Genomic DNA, 23,525 nt, shown 5'->3' with positions numbered 1-23,525 from the left:
GGGGGAACGATGCGCGGGGGCGGGCCCGGGGCGGGGAGGAGGTGGGGACCCGATAGGTCAAAGCGGGCGAGACGGCGTGTGAGGCGGGGCCAACGCGCGGGGAGGCGGGGCGCGGCTGGAAGTGAGTGGGGGAGGTACAGCGCCCGAAGGTTCTGCGGAGGCTTGGGGAGATGTGGGGAGGCGGGCGGAGGCGGAGGAGGAAGAGGGAAGTTGGGGCGCGGGGGCAACGACTGGCGGGAAGCCGACAAATGGAGTGGGAAACTCAGGCTGTCCGAGCTCCAGGAGGTGCGTTAGGAGGTGCGAAGGTGTGTATTGGGTACACTGGAACTCTGCCAAAGTTTGGTCTACCTGCTAGAGGGCCCGAGGAGGGGTGGTCGCTTCCCTCTCCTACCGCCCACCTACCTAGGATGGGCCGTGCGTTAAGGAAGGAAAATAATGAGGGTGTGTTTAAAAAAAAAAACAGAACACGCCTTATTTAATGCAAAAGATGAAAGGTTTACAGACCTGGTAGAGCACCTGGGCATCAGAAATTGCTGACTATTTTAAACCCATCTTTTCACATCAGTAACTCTGGATAGTTGTCAGTTTTGCCAAAGTGTTTAACAAAGTATTTTCTTTGGGAAAGAATTTTTTTTTAATGTTTATTTATTTTGAGAGAGAGCACACAAGCAAGGAGGGGCAGAGGGAGAGAGAGAGAGAGAGAGAAAGAAAGAAAGAAGAAAGAAAGAAAGAAAGAAGAAAGAAAGAAAGAAGGAAAGAGAAAGAAAGAAAGAAAGAAAAAGAATCCCAAGTAGGCTCTACACTGTCGGCAGAGAGCCCTATTCAGGGCTTGAACCCACTAATCGTGAGATCATGACCTGAGCCGAAATCAAGAGGCGATTAACTGACTGTGCCACCCAGGTGCGGCTTTGGAAAAGAATTCTTAAGAATTGAAAGGGCCTTTGGCAGTCAGCTCCTCCAGTCACAGGAGGACAACAAAACTCACTGTTTTAAATGGGGTTAAAAAGAAAACCACAGGTCCAGAATGGAGTCACTTATGTTAAGGGCTCAGAGTCAGCAAACTAAGACTTAATAAATTAACCTGATTGCAGTTTCCTACACTGCCCCTCCTACTTTATAACTGTCAATAGGGAATTTCCTGATCAACAGCAGGAAATTTACTGATGACTTCTGTTTCTATCAGGAGGTTGACCTTGCCTAAAATGATGCATTGTTTGCTAATAATTGCCTTCTTTCTGCTCCCTCTCTGCCTTTTCTACAGTTCAACAGCATGCCTGATTCATGAATCATTTCATAAAGCCAGTTAGCTCTTCAAATTTACTGTTTAAATTTTTGTTATTTATAGTGCTCAAGGTGTAACATCCAAGTAGGCCTGGATTACCTATATATAGTGAGCCAGGGTAGTTGTAATTCTTTCTGTAATCACACAAGAAAAATGGTGTTTCCCCATTTTGCTGTTGTGGAAATTGAGGTCAAGAAAGAGTAATTAGGTGGCTTGCCCAAAGACCTGTGACTTGGAAGTATTAGAATGTTTCAACTCAAAGCCCAGAGTTGAAGTCCCAAGTAATTTTATTATTCCACGCTGATGGTCCTTTAGTATTTGTGCCTCATCAGGCAGATATGGGTAGTAGTTCAGCTGGGAGCAAGACTGAAGGCCAGGTAGAACAATTTGGACTTCTCCTAAAACTTCAGACAGTACAAAGTTATGGTTGGTAGGCTGAGCTGTTTCTCAAAGGCATTGGTCCTGTCATGGACTGAGTTAAGTGACCCTCTTAGGCAGTGGAAATACACTAGTCGGAAATTGCAAAAATACTGGGAGATTCTCTGGACTCCAGAAGATGAAACACTTCTCCGAAATATTAGTATTTTGAAAAAGTTCTTTAGTGGTGAACATATTTGGATTATGCCTCCTATATTTCAACAGAAAAGTGGGATATGGGAAAGTATCTTTGCCAAAGTATAATTTTAAAAATATAGAGGGAACATTGGTGAGAGTTTTACTTAACTCATTAATTAGGGAACTAACAGGATGGTAAGAAAGAATTTGAAAGGCTGGTTTATATCATTACTATAAAAAAGAATGCTAGAGTAGACTGCCAGGTTATATACAAAATTGGTTAATGTCTTACAGAGCAATAAAACCATAAACTCTGGAGTGTATTTTTTTTTTTACCGTTATTCAAATAGTTTGCATCTCCACTGGTTGTATTTACTAAAGACCACTATATGCCAGTGAATGAGTGAGGGGAGATGATTGAGAAGATAGACATTCCTGACATCTTGGGTCCACCTTTGGTCTATCAAATTGTTACCAGAAGTTCAGGCCATGCCATTTAAACATGGTTATGATGGCCTCATGGGTAAAAAGACCAGTTCTCAGCTAAAGGGAACCACTGTGAGTTGGTTAGAAGCTCCACGCTAAGCTGTTTGGATTTTGTGTTGAGAGCTTTGGAGAGCCACTGAAGATATCACTGGTATGTCTGGTTATCAGTTCTTAGTGCAATAATACACTCCCTCTATATCCTCAGGGTGTAGTGAGTCTAGATAAGAGTAAGCAATGCAGAAGCCCAGTCAAGACCTCACAAAGTTCTAATCTCTAGTATATGATCAGGTTCCCCTGGTGCTTCTGAAGGCATTGGAAGGGGAATGTCCTATCTGATTGGATCCCATTTTAGAGTATTGATTGCGGGGGGGGGGGGGGGGGGGGGGGGCGGGGAAGGGTCTGCCTGGAAGGGAATTTGATGCTGTTCTGTGTACGGAGAATCCCAGACTCCCCTGGAGGTCACAGGTGCCCACTGTGCTGTAATGACGCTTAGGAGCCAGGATGCCCACTTCACACTGTTGTGCTCAGTGGTAGGAAATTTTTATCTTAAAAATATTTACTTTTTTAGAATCGCAGAGTAACATCTACCAATTGTGTGTCTTCTGTCAGTCATAATGATTATTTTTATTTCTGATTTTCAAGCCATCAGATACTGTTATGACATACAAGAATTCTGTCCCATTCAGTCATGATGAGCTATTTGGGAACTATTGTCCAATTAACAGTGCATGCTAGGAGCCTGGAAGCATCTTGGAATCTCTCTGTCGCACTGAGACCTCACTTTTATCAGTTGCTACATCCTAGTGACTCTGACTTCTAAATATTTCTTCACTTCTTTCCTTTTCCCCTCTACCACCGTCTTAACATAGACCCTCATGGTGTGTGATTACTGGTTTTTGGATTATCATTAGTTATGTTACCATAACAGCCACTTACCAGTTTTGCTGACTTCAGCCCCACATCTGCAGCCCATTGTCTATCTGCTTCCTAACTGGTTTCCCTAAATTGTAAACCTGACGCTACACTCATAATTCTCCCCAATCTCTCCTCATAATTGAAAATATTCTGGTGGGTCCCCATTGTCTTCTGAAAAAATTCAAACTTCTTAGTCTAACCTAAAGGCCCTCAAGATTTGGCCCTTGCCTACCAGTTTAGTGTATCTCTCACCGACCCTATACTTGAATCTTCCATTGCAGATGAACTTGGGATACTCTGTTTCTCTGAGTCTTCATATCCTCATCTTATCCAGAAAGTCTCCTCTGACCCCCCCCCCCCCCAATCAGGTATATTTCTTCCTTCTGAGCTCCTATAATCCCCCCTGTCTTCTCTTTCTCATAGCACCTGTGTCACTGTATATGTCTGGTTAGTGATCTGTCTCCTCACTCACCCACAGGCACACACTGAGAATTCCACACTTACAGTAAACCCCAGGCCCCACCTCCTAACACACTGCTTGACACAAAATAGTCTGTAAATGTGTATTGAATGATGGGCTATTGAAAATGTCTATCTAGGCCATATTTTTCCATGTTTGATAATAAGCTATGAGTAAATTGCTATGTTTTTATGAAGTTTCAGAAGGAATTAACATCAATGTTTTTGTGCTTTGAACTATTTCTTTTTCAGTCAGTGGTAGTTTAAGGAGAGGGAAGTTAACTGTTGCCAGTTTCCTGTGTTAAAACAAACTAGGGGCACCTGGGTTGCTCAGTCATTTGAGCGTCCGACTCTTGACTCTTGATTTCTGCTCAGGTTATGATCACAGGGTTGCTGGATCAAACCCCACATGGGTGCTCTGAGCTAAGCGTGGAGCCTGCTTAAGATTCTCCCCCCCCCCCTTGCCCCTCTCCCCTGCTCATTCTCTCTCTCTCTCTCTCTCTCTAAAATAAAAATAAACAAAACTAGAAAAAGTGGGATTAAGGAAACTATGGTATTTAAATCTATAAATTTCTGGGGTGGGGTAATATATTATCTTCAATTAGTCATTAAAGATTATTAGTCCATGTTCTGTACTCAGTATCAAAGCTGTTTCTTGGCTTGAGTTCTATAACATTGCTTGAGACCAGTTAAACCTATGCTGCTATTATGTTTTCTTTACTAAATTAATCTTTTTTTTCTACGTAGGCTTTGTATCATCTTTCTAAACTGTCTTATACGTGATTAAAATATAAATATATTAAAATATATTAAAAATAACATTCTGGAATCTTATATGTTTTTGCATGTTATTTCTATTTCTATTTTCATTTCTATTTCAATTATTATAATTTAGAGAAGAAAGACATTTCAGAAGTAAACATTTGACTCACTGTATCAGCTGTGCCTGAGTTCCTTATACTTGAATGATTCATTCATTCATCCATCCATGGCTATTTTATCCACATTGTGTGTGTGGGGGGGTGGGTGGGGGGGTGGGTGTGGGTCTGGGTGTGTGTATTGCACAAACATAAACCCAACCTTTTGTTTGAGGATTACCTTTCAATCCTTTTTCTCTAGCAAAGAAATCTCCCTCAGGTATCCTGCTCTGAGAATGATTGGAACTGATACATATTACTGTGTAAGAAGTGGCTGTTGTTTCCAGAATAACTCCAATTTTTCTTGTTCACACCAAAGCTTATCTTACAACTTGTCCAAATGCATAAAAAAGAACAAGAACAATGGCCACGATAAAAAATGAGCCAAGAGAGTCACAAAAAGAATCATAAGCTATGGATTCAGTACAACATTAAATAATTTACATTGATTCCAGGGCTTAGAAAGAGGTCAGAGAATGACATCCACGGTTGGGGAAGCAGATGACATCCTTGTTGACTAGCAAAGGTGATATGGCCTCTTCTTTCTGTATAAAAAAGAAGTGAATTAAGATTTCTATCCATAAGTCACTGAATGAAGACTTTAAAAAGACACAGTCAATTCTCATTATTCTCAAATTCTGTATTTGAGAACTCACTCGCTACAAAATTTATTTGAAACCTCCAAATCAGTACTCCTGGGGCTTTCATAGTTATATGTCTATTTCATAGACATGTGTAGAGAGAGCATCAAAACATTTGAGTTTCAGTACATGCACGTTGCCAGCTGAGGGGTAAACGAGGAGATGATCTGCTATCTTGTTCCAGCTCTCATACTGCAAACAAGTGTCCTTTTCATGGTCTATTTTGTATCATGTTTTCCACATCTGTGTGTGGGCATGTGGTTTTTTTTATTGGTGGTGGTGGTGGAAATTTGCTGTTTAAAATGCCTCCAAGTATAGTGATGAAGTGCTGTCTAGTGTACCTAAGTGCAAGAAAGCTGTGATGTGTCTTATAGGGAAAATGTGTCCTAAATAAGCTTCACTTAGACATGAGTTATAGTGCTATTTACATAGGTTAAATCTTTTTTAAAACTTTATTTATTTATTTATTTTGAGAGAGAGAGAGAGACAGAGCAAGCTGGGGAGGGGCAGAGAGAGAGAGAGAGAGAGAGAGAGAGGGAGAGAGAAAGAATCCTAAGCAGGCTTCATGCTGTCAGCACGGAGCCCAACTCAAGGCTCCATCCCACGAACCGTGAGATCATGACATGAGTTGAAACCAAGGGACGCTTAATCGACTGAGCTATCCAGGCACTCTGGCATCAGTTCAATCTTAATGAAATTTCAATGTGTATTAAATAAGTTGTCTTTAAACAGAAATACACATAAAACAAGGTTATGTATTGATTCGTTGATGAAAATGTGACCAGAGGCTCACAGGATCCTAACTGTATTTTCCCTTGGAGCTAACAGGGTTCAGTATTCGCTAATTCAGTGTTTGCAGTGACTTTAGAAAATCTCACTTGAACAAATAATGAGAATTAATTGTGCATGCAACTGTGTTAGCTTGGGCTTCATGAAACAGACCTCCAGAAAGGAGTTTATTTGGAAATCATCCCAGGAAACATTTGTGTGGGAGGAGTGAAGACAGGAAAGCAAAAGCCGCCAATAAAAGGTGAGTTAATCAAGCAAATTAATCAACTCAGAGAACTCTGAGAGCCAGTGAAGAACATGTAATGGGTGATGTGGGTGGCTCAGTTGGTTAAGCGTCTGACCCTTGACTTTATCTCAGGTCATGATCTCACAGTTCATGAATTTGAGCTCCGCACTGGGGCTTGGCACTGAGAGTGCAGAGCCTGCTTGAGATTCTTTCTCTCCCTCTCTCTGTCCCTCCTGTGTGCTCTCTCTCTCTCAGAATAAAAAAATAAACTAAAAAAAAAAAAGGACATGAACCATGGAGTTTCATTTAATTGTGGTCCAAGAGCGTCCTTTGTGCTAATTCAATGCTGTTAAATTTGTTTTAAAGAAGTTTGTTTTGTGGCCCAGCATATGGTCTATCTTGGTGAATGTTCCACATGTCTTAGAAAAGGCATTGTTGTCAGGTAGATCTCTCTCTATTTATTATTATTATTTTTTAACATTTATTCATTTTTGAGAGAGAGAGAACATGAGTCAGGGAGGGGAAGAGAGAGGGGATAGAGGATTTGAAGCTACCTTGGTGCTGGCACCAGTGAGTCTGATGAGGGGCTGGAACTCATGAACTTTGAGATTGTGACCTGAACTGAAGTCAGACATTCAACCAACTGAGCCACCCAGGCACCCCATCAGGTAGATATTCTTTTTTTTTTTTTTAATTTTTTTTTCTTTTTTTTTTTTTTTAATATATGAAATTTACTGTCAAATTGGTTTCCATACAACACCCAGTGCTCATCCCAAAAGGTGCCCTCCTCAATACCCATCACCCACCCTGCCCTCCCTCCCACCCCCCATCAACCCTCAGTTTGTTCTCAGTTTTTAACAGTCTCTAATGTTTTGGCTCTCTCCCACTCTAACCTCTTTTTTTTTTTTTTTCCTTCCCCTCCCCCATGGGTTTCTGTTATGTTTCTCAGGATCCACATAAGAGTGAAACCATATGGTATCTGTCTTTCTCTGTATGGCTTATTTCACTTAGCATCACACTCTCCAGTTCCATCCATGTTGCTACAAAAGGCCATATTTCATTTTTTCTCATTGCCACGTAGTATTCCATTGTGTATATAAACCACAATTTCTTTATCCATTCATCAGTTGATGGACATTTAGGCTCTTTCCATAATTTGGCTATTGTTGAGAGTGCCGCTATAAACATTGGGGTACAGGTGCCCCTATGCATCAGTACTCCTGTATCCCTTGGATAAATTCCTAGCAGTGCTATTGCTGGGTCATAGGGTAGGTCTATTTTTAATTTTCTGAGGAACCTCCACACTGCTTTCCAGAGCGGCTGCACCAATTTGCATTCCCACCAACAGTGCAAGAGGGTTCCTGTTTCTCCACATCCTCTCCAGCATCTATAGTCTCCTGATTTCTTCATTTTGGCCACTCTGACTGGCGTGAGGTGGTATCTGAGTGTGGTTTTGATTTGTATTTCCCTGATAAGGAGCGACGTTGAACATCTTTTCATGTGCCTGTTGGCCATCCGGATGTCTTCTTTAGAGAAGTGTCTGTTCATGTTTTCTGCCCATTTCTTCACTGGGTTATTTGTTTTTCGGGTGTGGAGTTTGATGAGCTCTTTATAGATTTTGGATACTAGCCCTTTGTCCGATGTGTCATTTGCAAATATCTTTTCCCATTCCGTTGGTTGCCTTTTAGTTTTGTTGGTTGTTTCCTTTGCTGTGCAGAAGCTTTTTATCTTCATAAGGTCCCAGTAATTCACTTTTGCTTTTAATTCCCTTGCCTTTGGGGATGTGCCGAGTAAGAGATTGCTACGGCTGAGGTCAGAGAGGTCTTTTCCTGCTTTCTCCTCTAAGGTTTTGATGGTTTCCTGTCTCACATTCAGGTCCTTTATCCCTTTTGAGTTTATTTTTGTGAATGGTGTGAGAAAGTGGTCTAGTTTAATTCTTCTGCATGTTGCTGTCCAGTTCTCCCAGCACCATTTGTTAAAGAGACTGTCTTTTTTCCATTGGATGTTCTTTCCTGCTTTGTCAAAGATGAGTTGGCCATACGTTTGTGGGTCTAGTTCTGGGGTTTCTATTCTATTCCATTGGTCTATGTGTCTGTTTTTATGCCAATACCATGCTGTCTTGATGATGACAGCTTTGTAGTAGAGGCTAAAGTCTGGGATTGTGATGCCTCCTGCTTTGGTCTTCTTCTTCAAAATTGCTTTGGCTATTCGGGGCCTTTTGTGGTTCCATATGAATTTTAGGATTGCTTGTTCTAGTTTCGAGAAGAATGCTGGTGCAATTTTGATTGGGATTGCATTGAATGTGTAGATAGCTTTGGGTAGTATTGACATTTTGACAATATTTATTCTTCCAATCCATGAGCAGGGAATGTCTTTCCATTTCTTTATATCTTCTTCAATTACCTGCATAAGCTTTCTATAGTTTTCAGCATACAGATCTTTTACATCTTTGGTTAGATTTATTCCTAGGTATTTTATGCTTCTTGGTGCAATTGTGAATGGGATCAGTTTCTTCATTTGTCTTTCTGTTGCTTCATTGTTAGTGTATAAGAATGCAACTGATTTCTGCACATTGATTTTGTATCCTGCAACTTTGCTGAATTCATGTATCAGTTCTAGCAGACTTTTGGTGGAGTCTATCGGATTTTCCATGTATAATATCATGTCATCTGCAAAAAGCGAAAGCTTGACTTCATCTTTGCCAATTTTGATGCCTTTGATTTCCTTTTGTTGTCTGATTGCTGATGCTAGAACTTCCAGCACTATATTAAACAGCAGCGGTGACATTGGGCATCCCTGTCGTGTTCCTGATCTCAGGGAAAAAGCTCTCAGTTTTTCCCCGTTGAGGATGATGTTAGCTGTGGGCTTTTCATAAATGGCCTTTATGATCTTTAAGTATGTTCCTTCTATCCCGACTTTCTCAAGGGTTTTTATTAAGAAAGGGTGCTGGATTTTGTCAAAGGCCTTTTCTGCATCGATTGACAGGATCATATGGTTCTTCTCTTTTTTTTTGTTAATGTGATGTATCACGTTGATCGATTTGCGAATGTTGAACCAGCCCTGCATCCCAGGAATGAATCCCACTTGATCATGGTGAATAATTCTTTTTATATGCTGTTGAATTCGATTTGCTAGTATCTTATTAAGAATTTTTGCATCCATATTCATCAGGGATATTGGCCTGTAGTTCTCTTTTTTTACTGGGTCTCTGTCTGGTTTAGGAATCAAAGTAATACTGGCTTCATAGAATGAGTCTGGAAGTTTTCCTTCCCTTTCTATTTCTTGGAATAGCTTGAGAAGGATAGGTATTATCTCTGCTTTAAATGTCTGGTAGAACTCCCCTGGGAAGCCATCTGGTCCTGGACTCTTATTTGTTGGGAGATTTTTGATAACCGATTCAATTTCTTCGCTGGTTATGGGTCTGTTCAAGCTTTCTATTTCCTCCTGATTGAGTTTTGGAAGAGTGTGGGTGTTTAGAAATTTGTCCATTTCTTCCAGGTTGTCCAATTTGCTGGCATATAATTTTTCATAGTATTCCCTGATAATTGTTTGTATCTCTGAGGGATTGGTTGTAATCATTCCATTTTCATTCATGATTTTGTCTATTTGGGTCATCTCCCTTTTCTTTTTGAGAAGCCTGGCTAGAGGTTTGTCAATTTTGTTTATTTTTTCAAAAAACCAACTCTTGGTTTCGTTGATCTGCTCTACAGTTTTTTTAGATTCTATATTGTTTATTTCTGCTCTGATCTTTATGATTTCTCTTCTTCTGCTGGGTTTAGGCTGCCTTTGCTGTTCTGCTTCTATTTCCTTTAGGTGTGCTGTTAGATTTTGTATTTGGGATTTTTCTTGTTTCTTGAGATAGGCCTGGATTGCAATGTATTTTCCTCTCAGGACTGCCTTCGCTGCATCCCAGAGCGTTTGGATTGTTGTATTTTCATTTTCGTTTGTTTCCATATATGTTTTAATTTCTTCTCTAATTGCCTGGTTGACCCACTCATTCGTTAGTAGGGTGTTCTTTAACCTCCATGCTTTTGGAGGTTTTCCAGACTTTTTCCTGTGGTTGATTTCAAGCTTCATAGCATTGTGGTCTGAAAGTATGCATGGTATAATTTCAATTCTTGTAAACTTATGAAGGGCTGTTTTGTGACCCAGTATATGATCTATCTTGGAGAATGTTCCATGTGCACTCGAGAAGAAAGTATATTCTGTTGCTTTGGGATGCAGAGTTCTAAATATATCTGTCAAGTCCATCTGATCCAATGTATCATTCAGGGCCCTTGTTTCTTTATTGACTGTGTGTCTAGATGATCTATCCATTTCTGTAAGTGGGGTGTTAAAGTCCCCTGCAATGACCACATTCTTATCAATAAGGTTGCTTATGTTTATGAGTAATTGTTTTATATATCTGGGGGCTCGGGTATTTGGCGCATAGACATTTATAATAGTTAGCTCTTCCTGGTGGATAGACCCTGTGATTATTATATAATGCCCTTCTTCATCTCTTGTTACAGCCTTTAATTTAAAGTCTAGTTTGTCTGATATAAGTATGGCTACTCCAGCTTTCTTTTGGCTTCCAGGAGCATGATAAATAGTTCTCCATCCCCTCACTCTCAATCTAAAGGTGTCCTCAGATCTAAAAAGAGTCTCTTGTAGACAGCAAATAGATGGGTCTTGTTTTTTTATCCATTCTGATACCCTATGTCTTTTAGTTGGCGCATTTAATCCATTTACATTCAGTGTTATTATAGAAAGATATGGGTTTAGAGTCATTGTGATGTCTGTATGTTTTATGCTTGTAGTGATGTCTCTGGTACTTTGTCTCACAGGATCCCCCTTAGGATCTCTTGTAGGGCTGGTTTCGTGGTGACAAATTCCTTCAGTTTTTGTTTGTTTGGGAAGACCTTTATCTCTCCTTCTATTCTAAATGACAGACTTGCTGGATAAAGGATTCTCGGCTGCATATTTTTTCTGTTTAGCACACTGTAGATATCATGCCAAGCCTTTCTGGCCTGCCAAGTTTCAAAGGAGAGATCAGTCACGAGTCTTATAGGTCTCCCTTTATATGTGAGGGCACGTTTATCCCTTGCTGCTTTCAGAATTTTCTCTTTATCCTTGTATTTTGCCAGTTTCACTATGATATGTCGTGCAGAAGATCGATTCAAGTTACGTCTGAAGGGAGTTCTCTGTGCCTCTTGGATTTCAATGCCTTTTTCCTTCCCCAGTTCAGGGAAGTTCTCAGCTATAATTTGTTCAAGTACCCCTTCAGCACCCTTCCCTCTCTCTTCCTCCTCTGGGATACCAATTATGCGTATATTATTTTTTTTTAGTGTATCACTTAGTTCTCTAATTTTCCCCTCATACTCCTGGATTTTTTTATCTCTCTTTCTTTCAGCTTCCTCTTTCTCCATAACTTTATCTTCTAGTTCACCTATTCTCTCCTCTGCCTCTTCAAGCCGAGCCATCGTGGATTCCATTTTGTTTTGCAATTCGTTTAAAGCGTTTTTCAACTCCTCGTGACTGTTCCTTAGTCCCTCGATCTTTGTGGCAAGAGATTCTCTGCTGTCCTGTATACTGTTTTCAAGCCCAGCGATTAATTTTATGACTATTATTCTAAATTCACTTTCTGTTATATTATTTAAATCCTTTTTGATCAGTTCATTAGCTGTTGTTATTTCCTGGAGATTCTTCTGAGGGGAATTCTTCCGTTTGGTCATTTTGGAGAGTCCCTGGCGTGGTGAGGACCTGCAGTGCACTTCCCCTGTGCTGTGGTGTATAACTGGAGTTAGTGGGCGGGGCCGCAGTCCGACCCGATGTCTGCCCCCCGCCCACTGCTGGGGCCACAGTCAGACTGGTGTGTGCCTTCTCTTCCCCTCTCCTAGGGGCGGGATTCACTGTGGGGTGGCGTGTCCCGTCTGGGCTACTTGCACACTGCCAGGCTTGTGTTGCTGGGGATCTGGCCTATTAGCTGGGGTGGGTAGGCAAGGTGCACGGGGGCTGGAGGGGCAGGCTTAGCTCGCTTCTCCTTAGGTGATCACTTCAGGAGGAGCCCTGTGGCAGCGGGAGGGAGTCAGATCCGCTGCCGGAGGTTTGGCTCCGCAGAAGCACAGAGTTGGGTGTTTGCGCGGAGCGAGCAAGTTCTCTGGCAGGAACTGGTTCCCTTTGGGATTTTGGCTGGGGGATGGGCGGGGGAGATGGCGCTGGCGCCTTTGTTCCCCGCCAAGCTGAGCTCTGCCGTCCGAGGGCTCAGCAGCTCTCCCTCCCTTTGTCCTCCAGCCTTCCCGCTTTCCGAGCAGAGCTGTTAACTTATGACCTCCCAGACGCTAAGTCGCGCTTGCTGTCGGAACACAGTCTGTCCGGCCCCTCCGCTTTTGCCAGCCAGACTCGGGGGCTCTGCTTGGCCGGCGAGCCGCCCCTCCGCCCCGGCTCCCTCCCGCCAGTCCGTGGAGCGCGCACCGCCTCGCCGCCTCGCCGCCCTTCCTACCCTCTTCCGTGGGCCTCTAGTCTGCGCTTGACTCCGGAGACTCCCTTCTGCTAATCCTCTGGCGGTTTTCTGGGTTCTTTAGGCAGGTGTAGGTGGAATCTAAGTGATCGGCAGGACGCGCTGTGAGCCCCGCGTCCTCCTACGCCGCCATCTTCCGGAACCCCCCTCAGATATTCTTTAAATGACACTTACTGATTTACTGTCTATTTGTTCTGTAGATTAGAGAAGAATGTTGATGTAACAAAGTATATTTGTGAACTTGTCTCTTTCTCCACTTAGTCTTATCAGTTTCTACTTCATCCTCTGTTGTTACATGCATACAAATTGGTGATTTTATGTTTCCTTGATGAACGGAACTTTTTATCATCATGTATTGTCTCTTTTTATCCCTGATAAATAATTTTCCTTGATCTGAAATCTAATTTATTTGATACTAATATAGACAATACAGCTTTATTTTGATTGGGGTTTATGTGATTTATTTTCATCCTTTTAATGTATGTATATCATCATAGTTAAAGTAGGATTCTTGGGGTGCCTGGGTGGCTCAGTCGGTTGAGCATCTGACTTCAGCTCAGGTCATGATCTCACAGCTCGTGAGTTCAATCCCTGCGTTGGGCTCTGTGCTGACAGCTCGGAGCCTGGAGCCTACTTTGGATTCTGTGTCTCCCTCTCTCTCTCTGCCCCTAGCTCACTCACATTCTGTCTCTGTCTCTCTCAAAAATAAATAAACATTAAAAAAATATTTTTTAAATAAAAAAAATAAAGGTTTCTTGTAGGTAGAATATAGTTAGTTTTTAAATTTAGATCCAATCTGACAATCTTTGTTTTTTTTAATGGTGTATTTAAATCATTTACAGTTAACGTGATAACCGATATGGTTGAATTAGGCCTACCATTTTGTTATTTTTCTATTTGTCTCCTGGTTTTTTTGTTCTTCTGTTACCTCTTCCTGCCTTCCTTTGCATATTTTTTGATGTTCCATTTTAAATTATCTGCTAGCTTTTGGCTGTATCTGCTTGTATTATTTTTCAGCAGTTGCTATAGGGATTATGCTATACATGACTAAGTTTTCAGTCTACTTAGAGATGATGTTTTGTAACTTGAGATAAAATGCAGGGCTTGTAACCATATAGATCACTTTACTGCCCCCTTTATCTTATAGTTGTCATATGTATCACATTTACACCTTCCCAGACAATCTTGAATTTTTGCTTTCAACACTTATATGTATTTTAGAGAACTTAAAATAGAAAAATATCATTTAATCAGACATTTATCATTTCTATTGTTTTTGTTTTTTTCATTCCAGGTTTCCCTTTGGGAACATTTTCCTTCAGCCTTAATTCCTTTAGCAATTTCTCTTACAGTGGATATCATTGGCAATGAATTCTCTGTTTTTCTTCATCAAGAATAACCTTATGTTACTTTAATTCCTGGAGGGTATTATCCCTGATTATAGAATTTTTAGTTGACATTTCTTTTAGCACTTTAAAGATTTTGCTCCACGGCCTTTATAATTTCTGATGAGGAACTTTAGTATTCTCTAGTAACTGTACTATTTGAATTGTTGTTCCCCTTTATGTAATGTATCATTTTGTTGTGGCTGCTTTCAAGACTTTTCTTTATCTTTGTTCTTCTTTATCTTTGTTCTTTAGCAGTTTGGTTTTGATGTGTATAAGCATGGTGTTCTTTGAGTTTATTTCGTTTGGGGCTGACCAGACTTTTTAAATTTATAAATATATGTCTTTATTTTTAGTCCTTATTTCTTCAGATATTTTGTCTGTGACAATATCTTCCTCCTCTTCTTTAGGGACTCCAATGAGATTGATATTGTCCCATAGGTCTCTGTGACTGTTTATGTTTTAATCCTTTTTCTGTCTATTCTTCAGATTGGATCATTTCTATTAATCTGTTTTCAAATTAACTGATTCTTCTCTCTGTCATCTACATGGTTATTGAGGCTTTTTCTGTCTATTCTTCAGATTGGATCATTTCTATTAATCTATTTTCAAATTAACTGATTCTTCTCTCTGTCATCTACATGGTTATTGAGGCTACCTAGTAGATTTTTTTTCTTTTAGGCATTCTATTTTTTTTTTTCTTTCTCAAATTTCTATTTGACTTGTTTTATGAGTTTCTCTTTGCTGGCAACACTTATCTTTATTTTCATTCCAGAAGTATTCACTTTTACCTGAAGGAAGATTATAATGAAGGCTTTAAGTTATTGGTTCCTGTTGGCTTTGTTTCACACTGCCTCATGGGTTTGTTCTTTTGCATTTGACCACTTGGATTTTCTGTCTCTGATGCTTTGGCCCTCCAACTTGTCTGATGGGCAACCCCACTTTCATTGCCCAGTCCTACGCTGGGCAGTCCTGCATTTGACAGTTCCAGTGTCAAAGGTATGTCTTGGGCCCTCAGCTAGGCTATTTTAGGTCTTTGAAGATTTGATTAGGACCATTAATTCCTTTTCTCTCCCCTCCTTCAACAACGTCTTCAATTTGCTGGACAATTTGAATTAAGTTGAGCTAAGTGGATTCATTGATAGAAAATTCACAGGTCCAGTCTAGCCAATGTAATACATCATTACAAGGCGACTGTTATCTTTGAATAATGCTCTTCATTCCAAGCTTCTGTGGAATTTCATGGACCAGAAATGTAGTGCGTATTTCATACTTCTCAACATTTTCAGCCTGATTATAATTGCAGGCAACCCTCATAAATCAAATTCTCTATTTTACAGAGACTTCATAGGTACCCAGGCCAGATGGAATTCATGTCTTAGAGTGTTACTGTCAATCACAGGAAGTTGAGACAAAGCATTTATTAGCATGATTGATATAAAATGAATGATCTGCCATTCATCTGCCTTGCTCACCTGCTTCATAAAGATATTGGCAGCATTTAGCAAGGCTGGAAAATTGATTGATTGATTGATTCATTCATTCATTCTTTCATTCTTCAATCATTCCTCAGCAGATATTTATTGATAATTTATTATGTGTGAGGCAGTAGCAGACAACTCTGTTGGAGTGAGGTTGAGGTTTTCATGTAGAACCCTGGGTCCCTATGGAGTGACAAATTTGTTGAGGAGAAGTTATGCAATGGTGGGAATCTTTTTGGGAATGAAGGGACCATAAAAGCCCTTTGGACCAGTCTCTGACAATCATATCCTGTGATTTCCATCTCTTTTAAATGAAAAAAAGAAAAAAAAAACAACTTTGGTCTGAGAGGAGAGACCACGTCCTTGTTCTACAGGTCTTAGGAGAGTTGAAGAATTTTGTTCTTAAGAAGATGATCAAGGTCAGCATTAATCCACATGGCACATTTTTTTTTTTTTTTTAAGTAGGCTTCATGCCTGGGGTAGAGCCCAATGCAGGGCTTAAACTCACAACCCCAAGATGAAGACCTGAGATGAAATCAAGAGTAGGACACTTAACTGACCGAGACACCCATACACCCCACATGGTACATTTTTACTTGAATTAGAAAGTAACTCAGTTGTACATATGCAGCCCCATGAACACATGGTTTAGGAAGCACCTAATTGGCAAATTGAGCTGGATGAACTTCAGCCCCTATTTATCCTTTTGCCTAGGCAATACAGATAATAAACATTCTTGCACAACTGTGCTTGTTCCAAGCTTTTTCTGATGACCCCATTGCGAGACTGAATAAATGTTTGTTTACCCAAAGTGCTTGTTATATTTGGCTCAGCAAGTGGTAAGGAACAATTTTGAACCAGCTGAGTCAGGAGAGTTGGAGGTGGGAGCTGCCACTGTGGATGGGTGTGGTCAGGGGAGGCCTTCGGAATGTGGAAAGAATGTGGATACGTGGAAACTGGGAAAAGATACTCTATGGTGAGAAGATTTTTATCAACTTTCATTTAGGAGCCAAAGCCCATACTACATGGCAAATAGGCTTTTAGATCAGTAATATGCACTGTTGTAGGATATACATTATGGTATGTACTGTTGATCTTCTTTAAGAACTCCATACAAGGTAGAGAGTTCTAAAGTTATGCATCTTTCAGGGAATTCTACTATATAACATATATAAAGGGAACAAGGATTCAGTAAAAGGGTATATTTTTTTAAAGAGAAATAGAAGATAAGATACGAGATGATCCCTGGGCTGTTTCACCTTTTCTGTTGCTATTGCTGTGTGTTTAATGGCAATAAATTCCTTCTTAACTCGAATGTCGTAATGGCAGATAGACCAAAGCCACAAATCTTTTTAATTGTACCTGGGGTTAATTTGCTTAATTGCGGCTTTCAAGGCAATGATTCTTAAACTTCATACTCACCTTTATTGATTTTCGGAAGCCAGGATCAACTTGTCTCTTGCTACTGTGCTTTTTTGAATTCATATTAAGTTCTAATTGCTGATCTCAAGCCCATTTAAAAACATATATTCTGGATATATTCTGATATTCTGGATAACTTTGTTCCTTTTCATTGAAAATTTCCACAGAAATATGTGAACTTTTGTTGATAAATTACAGATATTTACAATTGGAGTTCATTCCTTTATGTCTTCAAGAGATGCTTATTAAAGAGTTATCATGTACCAGGCCTATCCTAGGATCCAGGGAGATGGTGGTAAACCAGCCAGAAAGGGTCTTGCTTTCATGGAGCTCATATTCTTTTTTTTTTTTTTTTTAATTTTTTAAATGTTTTTATTTACTTTTGAGAGAGAGAGAACAAATGGGGGAGGCGCAGAGAGAGAGGGAGACAGAATCTGAAGCAGGCTCCAGGCTCTGAGCTGTCAGCACAGAGCCCGACATGGGGCTGGAACCCATGAACACAGATCATGACCTGAGCTGAAGTTGGACGCTTAACTGACTGAGTCACCCAGGCACCCCAATAGAGCTCATACTCTAATGGAGGGAAGCAAAAGACAACAGGAAGACAAAACAATTTCAGGTATTTAAACATTGTATAAGAAATAAAACAGGGTACTATTATTTTTTAAAGTAATCTCTACTTAAATCTCACCCAATGTGGGTGAGATAGAGAGTTACATGTTCTATTGACTGAGCCAGCCAGGTGCCTCAAACAGGGTACTGATTTTAAAAAGTGCTAGGAGGGAGGTTGCCAAAAAAGACTTCTCAGAGGAGGGCAGGTTTGAGTTGAAATCCTGACAAGAAGAAGCTGCACATGTGAATATCTGAGAGACGAATGTCCCAAGCAGAGGAAACAAGTGCCAAGGCCCTGGGGCAGGAAGAAACTTGGTAAATTCAAGGAATAGAAGAAAGACTAATGTGGCATGAATCCATCAAGTGGTTGGAGAATGGACAAAGTCAAGGAGGAAGAGTAGGAAATGACCAGATCACTTAGGACCTTGTAGCTTATGTTCAGAGTTTGGAATTTATCCTAAAATTAGAGAGAAGTCACTGGAAGATTTTAAGTAGGAAGAGGTCTCATAAAGACCAATCTGGCTACAGTGTTGGAAAATGGGTTGAAGAGGGAAAGAGTAGTTAGGGGGTCAGTGTAGTAGTTCAGATAAGATATAAACAGGAACCAAGATGGAGCAGTGAAGATGAAGAGAAATAGTTTGATTTGGTATGTATTTTGGAGGGAGAAGTCTACAAGGACTTAGGATGAATGGATGGATATAGGATATGAAGGAAAGATAAGCATTATGGATAAATTCTAGGCATTTGGCTTGATATGGTGGTACTGTTTAGATAAAACTAAATCCTAGGACAGAAGCAGTCTAATGCAATGGAAATTAAGAGCCTGTTTTGTCATGGATAGTGTAGTAATTATATAAAACTATAATGTGATGCCACTGTCATAAAAAATGCATAATAGATTTCCAAATGGAGGTGTTAAGTTGCAGTTAAGACAATTAAATCAGCCACAGTTCTTGAGCACCCATTTGTGCATTGTACTAAGAGAGACCAAAGAGAACAACACAGTACCTCTGCCCTCAGCAGCTTCCTGTCTACTGTGAGATTCAGATAACTAGGTAAGTTGACTTGGGAAGTTACATGGTATATTCATGGATTTAACTACTGGTAAGCAGCCCTGAAATCCTCATGTCTTATAGGAATGGACCAGAGAGGAAACATTTCCTTTCCAGGGCTGCTTTATAGCCATGGCTGACTTTGGGTCCCAGGACTGCAGGCCTGAGCTGCAGTAGGGAGTCCCTCATGTTGGCTTTGCCAAGGAGCCACCTGCTTCAGATCTCATCCATATCTTGGCAGTGTTTCTGGTTTTAAGGTTTCCACTGAGCTCAGATGGATTTCTGTCTAAGGTCCAGGCAGTTATTTGTATTATCCCTGTGGTGCAATCAAGGAGAAGTGGGAAAGAGACCATGCCCTTGAAACTGACAAAGAAGTTCTGAGAAGCTCGGAGAGCAGAGCAGAGCAGATTTTCACAGGTGGAGATGGTAAGGCACCATCGTGGTGGAGGTAAATGCTCAACCAAACTCCAGCTGAAGGAGAGTAGGATGTATTGCGGTGATTGTATAATCTTTGTCAAATTAGAAGAAAACATTATTACTACAAATATAATCCGAGGGCAAAACTGTTAGACTTAAAAAACCCTTGTTTGATTCAGCTCTTTGAAAAATATTAAAGTGACTTTTAAAATTATCCTTGTATCAGAGAAGAGAGAATTGGTGAGACCTGACATAATCAAGATGGAGGTCTTCGGGAAGGACATTGGCAGTCTGTCACTTACACTGCAGGGTTCAAGGCCTATGGTTTTGGAAAGCCCAGAAACAACTGCAGTTGTTTGTTTTCGAATACCCTAGTCAACTTGCTCAAGGACGGATTACTTAAACTATTTGTTATTTTCTAACTAATCAATTTATTTGGAAAGTGTAAAGTATGATTCATCTTGTCCACTGCAGTTACCTTCTGTCCTGTCTCTCCCCTCTCCTATAAATCTTGTCTTTGCCTTTGTCTGATGACCACAGACTATGGATGGTGTTTCCCTCGTATGAATGAATTGCATGCAGATAACTACGTCTCTAAATTTTTCCTTGGCACATGTCAGGTGCCTAGGGTTGCAGGAGACTGGAATCCAATGCATGTTTGTCTAGTGAGGGGTAGTGTGGTGGCAAGAATAGTCTCAATATTTCGGGTATTCTAGAAAGCACCCAAATAAGATTGAACGTATTTTCTCTGAAAAAAAAAAAGATAGCTTTTGACCTATTGTTTAAAAATGGTACAACTTCCTGTTTCTTCATTTATTATTATTAATAAATGAAAACAACCTGATTCACTTCGTGTGTTACAAAGATCACTTTGTTGTAAAGGATGGATTGGAGAGATAGAAAGAGTAGGGGCACCTGGGTGGCTCAGTTGGTTAAGCGGCCAACTTCGGCTCAGGTCATGATCTATCTCGTGGTTCATGGGTTCAAACCCTGTGTCTGGCTCTGTACTGACAGCTCAGAGCCTGGAGCCTGCCTTGGATTCCGTGTCTCCCTCTCTGCTCCTTTCCTGCTTGTGCTCTCTCTCTTTTTCTCAAAAATAAATAAATAAAAAACTTAAAAAAAAGTAGAGGTGGAGAGCCAGTGTGGCCACCATTTTGGTGTTCATGGAGATGGTGGAGATGGTGGAGCCAATTTGGATGGTTCATGGATGATGGTAGTAGAATAGTTGGCGGGGGGAGAGAAGTGGGCAGATTTGCAGTGTATTTGGGGAGTAAAATGTTCCTGATGGGCTATTGGGGGAATTTAAGAAAGGGGAAGAATTAAGGATGGCTTTGAGAGTTTCTGGGCCGAGGTGGGGAGCATTCTGAGAGAACAGAAAACATGTATGTTGCATTATAAATCAAAAGTTTAGTTTTGCATGTATTAAGTGTGAAATGATTGTAAGAAATACAGATTGCTATATTAAGTAGGCAGTTGGTAAAATGGGTTTGGAGTTCAAAAGTCAGACATGAATTAGAATTGTTTTCTGATTTTTGCTGATATTTAGGAAAGGCACCAATATTTACACATAATGACTCCCATTTTAATATTTATAATGTATTTCCAAGAACATTACAAATATCATAAATTGTGTTATAAAACAATATTTCAGTGAGAAAAATATCAGAGCAGAAAGTTTTTGACATGCAATAGCATTTTTTTTTTTTCTGGTAGCCATCTCTATGAAATTTGTACTTGCAAATTGTATTCCCTAATGGTAAATCACATGCCATTAAAAACTCAAACACAAAAGTCTCATTTATCTTGCATCCAGATACATTTTTAATATTTAAAAAAAATGATAGTTCTTATTCTTCTGTTGCTGAAAACTTCTATCTTAAAGCCACTAGGCTGATAGAGCAAGGTCAGTGTCTATATAGAGGGGTGGTGGAGGCTTTCGCAGTTATATTGTTTTTATGTTAGAAAATGTCCTCGCTTAGAAAAAATATTTGCCAGAGTATTCAGGGGTGGGGATTATCATAATAACAACTGTTCTCAAATGGCTTTAGCTTACAAAAGAAACTTACAAAAAAAACTTACAAAAAGGTTTTTTTGTACTATGGTCTCAACCTTTTTGTAAGTTTGATTTTTCAAAATTTAAAAAATGGTTTTCAGCAATTAAACTTTCTAGGTGCACAAATTAAAACATTTTCTGATGCAAATAACAGAAATAAGAACTTGAATTAACATAAACAAAATGGAAATTTATTATAAGGTTTAAAAAATGCTTCATGGAGTCTAAGAACATGAAAGAGTCTCAGGTATGCACTGGAACCAGGGGCTGAATGTGATCAGGATACTGTTTTCCATGTCTTGTCCGCACTTCTCTCTGTATATCCTCTTTGTCCTTCTCTCTGCATACCATTCTTTCCTGCTTCTCAGTAAAGCATGGCTACCAGCTACTCCAAGGGTTCACTAACACAGTTTAGGTATTCAGAGAAAGATGAAGGCAGGGTCAAGTCCAAATAGCTAGGGAAGGGGCTTTGCTTAGCCCAGCTCAGGCTAAGAGTTTGCCTCCATCAGTCAGCTATTGTCAGAGGGTAGAGTCCTATTGTACTAACCTGAACACTCTTTTAATGACCACTGGGACAAAATGGTAGAGCACAGGGTCATTTTCCAGAAAAAAGGGAGAAGTTTCCAAAAATGAAGGGAACTCTATAGACTCTAAAATAAACTGTTAGATAACTAGGGATATCACTATATTGTCCACAAATATAATGTGGGCATAATATTTATGTGTCCATAAATATAATATAATGACATGTTTTCTTTTCCCTACTATTAATATAATTCTTATTTCTGTTTCATCTTTCTTTTTGTATTTGTTACAATTTTCAAATATTATAAAATGGTAATGGTTGTAGAGAACATCCTCTAGCATTTTATGTATGATGTTGGCTTTTGATTTAGGGGAGGAAATCTTTCTCATATTAATGAATTATCATTCTGGTTCTAGTTTCTGAAGAATTCTCAACAGGAATGGATGATGGATTTCATTGGATACATTCATGGTCTTAAAGAATTCTCTTTTTTGCTGATGCCTTGCATAAAACGAACATATTTCTTAATATTCAACCATTCTTGAATTCATAGGTCAAATAGGGATTGGCAAACTGTAGGTCCTGGGCCAATCCAGTGGGCCTGTTTTTGTACTGCCCTTTAGCTAATAATGATTTTACACATTTTTAAAAGGTTGTTTAAAAAAGAAAGAAAGATGGGGCCGCCTGGGTGGCTCAGTCGGTTGGGCGTCCAACTTTGGCCAAGGTCATGATCTTGTGATTTGTGAGTTCGAGCCTCACATCAGGCTCTGTGCTGACAGCTCAGAGTCTGGAGCCTGCTTCAGATTCTGTGTCTCTCTCTATCTCTGCTCCTCCCCTGCTCATGCTCTGCCTCTCAAAAATAAATAAATGTTTAAAAAATTCAAAAAAAAAGAAAGAAGAAAAATATACAACAGAAACTTATATCCTTCTTCACATTTCCCCACATTTCTTCACATTTTTGTTTATTTTCCTCTTACAACACGAATCACTAGGACATATTTGGATATATGTTGTTAATTCTACAAACACTCTGTTTTCTAATTCATTAACTTCAATTTTGGCCTTTTTTTTTTCTTGTCGTTTTCTAGAAGATCCTCTTTGTTTTGTTTTCTTTTGCGTTTCTTGCCTTTTTGAGTTATTATTTATTTACTTTCTTTTAAACTAATGAAAGTGTTTAAGTGTAAGAGTTCCCTTTTGAGTACAGTTTTGATCAGGTTCCATATGTTTTTAATGTAGTTTGTAAATAGTAATTTTAAATTCCCTTTTGTCCCAAGAGGAGAGTTCTTTTAATCTTCATGTGATTGTTTTGGTGTGTGTGTGTGTGTGTAAACTCGGCCTTTCTTATTTCCTTTGTTCTCTTTTTTTCTGGTCTCCCCCTGCTTTCCTCCTTCTCTTTTGAATGCACACTATATTTTGTGGGGTTTTTTTTTCATCTTGTGTGGTGATTTCAATAATAGACATTTATTTTTGTTTGTTAAATATATACTTAAACATGCATTTCTTGATTTATAAAGTCAATAATAAAATCACCCTTTAAACTCATTCCTATGTATAGGAACACATCTATCATGCTTTTATTTGTCTAATCCTTTTGTTTTCAATTTCTAGTCTTATTATTCAGGAACTGGTTTCTCTTTCTGTCTGGATGTATGTTTTTTTAAAAAAGCATTTTTGAGGGGGTGAAATATACCATAATTATAGAAAAGTACATAAAATATATGTACAACCTGTTAAATAATTAGTACCAGGTTTTTTTATTAAAAATTTTTTTAAGAACAGTTTTGTCTTTTGTGGTCACTTTAGTATCC

At 39.6% G+C, this 23,525-nt stretch overlaps 1 long non-coding RNA gene across 4 annotated transcripts in view; it reads left to right on the top strand.

Annotated features, from left to right (window-relative positions):
• The first annotated feature begins 19,644 nt into the window (after positions 1-19,644).
• LOC109249452 (uncharacterized) overlaps positions 19,645-23,525 on the top strand; it is a 109,526-nt gene continuing 105,645 nt past the window's right edge. For all 4 annotated transcript variants that reach the window (XR_008423064.1, XR_002072585.2, XR_008423063.1 and 1 more), the window contains exon 1: positions 19,645-19,753. This is a non-coding gene — a long non-coding RNA (uncharacterized LOC109249452). The remainder of the gene's footprint in view (positions 19,754-23,525) is intronic.

This window comes from Panthera pardus, unplaced genomic scaffold, assembly GCF_024362965.1.
Source record: "Panthera pardus isolate Hobbes unplaced genomic scaffold, ASM2436296v1 HiC_scaffold_17, whole genome shotgun sequence".
In the NCBI taxonomy this organism is placed as follows: domain Eukaryota; kingdom Metazoa; phylum Chordata; class Mammalia; order Carnivora; family Felidae; genus Panthera; species Panthera pardus.
The sequence above is the reverse complement of the archived record's forward strand: the minus strand, read 5'-3'. Positions and strand labels throughout refer to the sequence as shown.